Genomic DNA, 4,863 nt, shown 5'->3' with positions numbered 1-4,863 from the left:
CGCCCGCCGCCCCTGCCGCCAGCCTGACTGTCCCCGCCGGCCCGGGCCGGCGCGCCCCGCCCGCTCACATTCCTCCCCGCTGCGCTCACTTCCTCCGCCCGCCCCCCGGGCCGCCCCTCGGGGGCGGGGAGCAGGAGGGGCTCGGGCCGGCTCCTCCCTGAGGGGGGAGCCCAGGCGGAGTGAAGCCCCCGGGGCGGGAGTAGTACTCCACGCGCTGTGTAGGCCCGATTCCTGTGTGACCTCGGGTGGTGAGCCGCCCTCTCTGAGCCTTAGTTGCGGTACTTGTAAAATGGGGAAATGCGCTTCCACCTCTTGGGGCTGCTTGAGGGCCGTGAGATGGGGTACGGGGTGCATTGGCCCTGCGCTTTGTGCCTAGTGAGCGCTCAGTGACATTTCTGTGATTCAGGGACGGGGAAGGATAGGGAGGAGCGCAAAGGTCATTCCGGCCCTGCCCAGGGCCTCCCACCATTCCTGAGTACCCCCTCCCCATTTTCATCATCTCTCTCTTCCACCTCTCTCCTCCGCAACCTTGGGAACGGAAACCCAGGAAAGTCCCCTCCCTTCCCCCACCCTCCATGTCTCCCTGTTGGAGGCTGCTGGGGATTCCTGCCCCTTCAGTAGCGGCTGCTTCCTCCTCGGTGGGAAGGACACCCATCCCCCTCGCCCAGCCCCGTTTGCCTCTTTGGACGCTGTATTGGATTCTTTAGCCAAGTTCTTTCATCTCAGTTTTATCTTTTACTATCTCACCTCTTAGGGATTCCTTTACCCAAGCCATTTACTTCTTTGCTCTTAAATTTTCTTTCACTTTCTACTCCACTGCTTAAGATAACTTATCCAGTTGGCTTTACTTTAACATCTTTATCTTTCTAGGCCATTCTTTTAGCTATTTGTTTCTCTACCAGAAAAGCCCAGAGGCCACCTCACACCTCTTGTCTCCATTTTTTCTCTCCCTTTTATGACTCAGAGGGCTTTAGAATATCAGAATTAGTGGTATCTTTCCAACCTACCTCAGACTTTGCACCCTCTGACCTCCAACTCTGGGGCAGAATAAGGGATCAGAGTCGCTGGGCCCCGCAGGAAGACCTCGGAGCTGACCCCTATTCTGGCCCCTACCCCACAGTCATCCTGGCCAGGGTCTGTTGCTTTGTCCTGTCCTTCATGCCACCTTCACCTGCCCACAGTAGCAGCCTTCCAATGGACTCCCTGCTCCTGGTAGAGCCACCTCTTCTAAAGAAAAAGCCCAAGCTCTTCTCTTGGTCCACAAGGCCCTGCTCCCTCTGGCCCCTCCAACCTCTCCAGCTGCATCTCTCCCTATCCTCCTCCCCAGCCTCAGCCTTTCTGGCTGAGCATCACGGAAGACCAGATGCTCAGATGCTTTGGCTTCTTTCACTTCCCCAAACTCAAGGAGTTTCTGTGCAGCACTTGCACCTGGCAGAATGCCTTTCTACCCTCTGCCCCCACCCTCATTTACCAAACTCCTCTGTATGGAGGAGGCCTCAGCTTGGAGTACCACTTCCCCAGAAGACTTCTCTGAAACACACCCCACCTCCCCCCTACCCCACTTCACCCTCCCCTGGATTGTGTTCCCCTGGGGCACTTTCCCTTCATAGGACCCACTGCAGGGAGAAACGTGTTGGTGGAGATCTTTAATGTTTTTCATGCCCACTAGACTGTGGATTTCACATTGGCAGGACTATTTTGGTCTCATTACCTTGGTATCTTCAGTCCTGGTCCTAACACATTTTTTGACTAAAGAATGAACAGGTGCCCCCTCCTTGGTCTTCCCTGATGCTCTGCAAAGGTTCCCCATAGTTCTTACCTGGCCTCTCTCCTCAGGGGTGGGGTCAGGTGCTGTGTGGAAGATAGGCCACCACAGCACAACTGAAACCTTAGACTCTGGGGGACTCTGTAGCTAGGATACAACTTACCCCATACTTTTTTTTTTTTTTTCCGGTACGCGGGCCTCTCCCGTTGCGGAGCACAGGCTCCGGACGCGCAGGCTCAGCGGCCATGGCTCACGGGCCCAGCCACTCCGCGGCATGTGGGATCTTCCCGCCCCGGGGCAGGAACCCGTGTCCCCTGCATCAGCAGGCAGACTCTCAACCATTGCATCACCAGGGAAGCCCTCAATGCAGTTTTTATCAGTTTACACTGCCACCAGCAGGGTATGAGAGAATACCTGCTGCTCCACACCCTTACAAGCGCTTGGTATTGTTCATCTGTTGAATTTTAGTTATCCTTTTTTGTGAGTTTTATTTTGCATGTCCTTAGTGACTAGTAAGGTTGATAACCTTTTCATTTTCTTTTTTTCTTTTTTTAGTATTTATTTATTTGGCCACGCCGGGCCATTTTTTCTTTTTTTTAACATCTTTTTTTGAAGTTTTGAATTTTATTTTATTTATTTTTTTATACATAGGTTCTTATTTGTTATCTATGTTATACATATTAGTGTATATATGTCAATCCCAATCTCCCAATTCATCCCACCACCACCATTCCCCCTGCCACTTTTCCCCGTTGGTGTCCATACGTTTGTTCTCTACATCTGTGTCTCTATTTCTGCCCTGCAAACCAGTTCATCTATACCATTTTTCTAGCTTCCACATATATGCGTTAATATGTGATATATATTTTTCTCTTTCTGACTTACTTCACTCTGTATGACAGTCTCTAGATCCATCCATGTCTCTACAAATGACCCGATTTCATTCCTTTTTATGGCTGAGTAATATTCCATTGTATATACGTACCACATCTTCTTTATCCATTCATCTGTCGATGGGCATTTAGGTTGCTTCCATGACCTGGCTATTGTAAATAGTGCTGTAATGAACATTGGGGTGCATGTGTCTTTTTTTTTTTTTCCTTTAACATCTTTATTGGAGTATAATTGCTTTACAATGGTGTGTTAGTTTCTGCTGTATAACAAAGTGAATCAGCTATATGTATACATATATCCCCATATCTCCTCACTCTTGTGTCTCCCTCCCACCCTCCCTATCCCACCCCTTTAGGTGGTCACAAAGCACCGAGCTAATATCCCTGTGCAATGCAACTGCTTCCCACTAGCTATCTATTTTACATTTGGTAGTGTATATATGTCAATGCTACTCTCTTACTTCATCCCAGCTTACAGTTCCCCCTCCCCATGTCCTCAAGTCCATTCTCTATGTCTGCATCTTTATTCCTGTCCTGCCCCTAGGTTCATCAGAACCATTTTTTTAGATTCCATATATATGTGTTAGCATACGGTATTTGTTTATCTCTTGATGACTTACTTCACTCTGTATGACAGACTCTAGGTCCATCCACCTCATTACAAATAACTCAATTTCGTTCCTTTTTATGGCTGAGTAATATTCCATTGTATATATGCGCCACATCTTCTTTAGCCATTCATCTGTCGATGGACACTTAGGTTGCTTCTATGTCCTGGCTACTGTAAATAGTGCTGCAATGAACTTTGGGGTGCATGTGTCTTTTTGAATTATGGTTTTCTCTGGGTACATGCCCAGTAGTGGGATTGCTGGGTCATATGGTAGTTCTATTTTTAATGTTTTAAGGAACCTCCATACTGTTCTCCATAGTGGCTGTATCAATTTACATTCCCACCAACAGTGCAAGAGGGTTCCCTTTTCTCCACACCCTCTCCAGCATTTGTTTGTAGATTTTCTGATGATGCCCATTCTGACTGGTGTGAGGTGATACCTCATTGTAGTTTTGATTTGCATTTCTCTAATAATGTGATGTTGAGCAGCTTTTCATGTGCTTCTTGGCCATCTGTATGTCTTGGAGAAATGTCTATTTAGGTCTTCTGCCCATTTTTTGTTTGGTATGTTTGTTTCTTTAATATTGAGCTGCATGAGCTATTTATATATTTTAGAGATTAATCCTTTGCCCATTGATTCGTTTGCAAATATTTTCTCCCATTCTGAGGGTTGTCTTTTCATCTTGTTTATAGTTTCCTTTGCTGTGCAAAAGCTTTTAAGTTTCATTAGGTCCCATTTGTTTATTTTTGTTTTTGTTTCCATTGCTCAAGGAAGTGGGTCAAAAAAGATCTTGCTGTGATTTATATCAAAGAATGTTTTTCCTGTGTTTTCCTCTAAGAGTTTTATAGTGTCCGGTCTCACATTTAGGTCTTTAATCCAATTTGAGTTTATTTTTTTGTATGGTGTTAGTGTTCATAATTACATTCTTTTACATGTAGCTGTCCAGTTTTCCCATCACTTATTGAAGAGCGTGCTGGGTCTTCGTTGCAGCACTCGGGATCTTCATTGCTGGTGCGGGATCTTCGTTGTGGCATGTGGGATCTTTTAAGCTGTGGCATGTGAACTCTTAGTTGCAGCATGTGCGATCTAGTTCCCTGACCAGGAATCAAAGCTGGGCCCCGTGCATTGGGAGCGCTGAGTCTTAGCCACTGGACCACCAGGGAAGTCCCTTTCTAAGAGTTTTGTACTTTTATCTTTTGCATTTGGATCAATAACATATTCAGATAATATTATTTTGTATGTTTTATTCTATATGGTGTGAAATAGGGGTCAATATTCTGTTTTTTTTTTTCACAAATGGATATCCAGTTTTTCCAGTTTGTCCTTATGGGTTCATTCAGGTTCTCCTCCACCTCACAACCAGCTCTCCTTTTTAACTCTGGCCCAGCTTACCTGTACAGATTTAATACCCAACACCAGATCAAGCAGCCTTTTCCATTGTCTCCTATATGTACATAAAGTCTAATCCCTATAATAAATCTCTTATTTTATATCATTCATTGTGGATCTACTTATCTGATCAAATATTTACTGATATGATGCTCTTAAAGTGGGAAGACTCACTCTACTTGATGTCAAGACTTGTTTTAAAGTT

Source organism: Mesoplodon bidens (genome assembly GCF_964165515.1).
Source record: "Mesoplodon bidens genome assembly, chromosome: 18".
Classification (NCBI taxonomy): Eukaryota; Metazoa; Chordata; class Mammalia; order Artiodactyla; family Ziphiidae; genus Mesoplodon; species Mesoplodon bidens.
Note: the sequence above shows the minus strand (reverse complement) of the source record.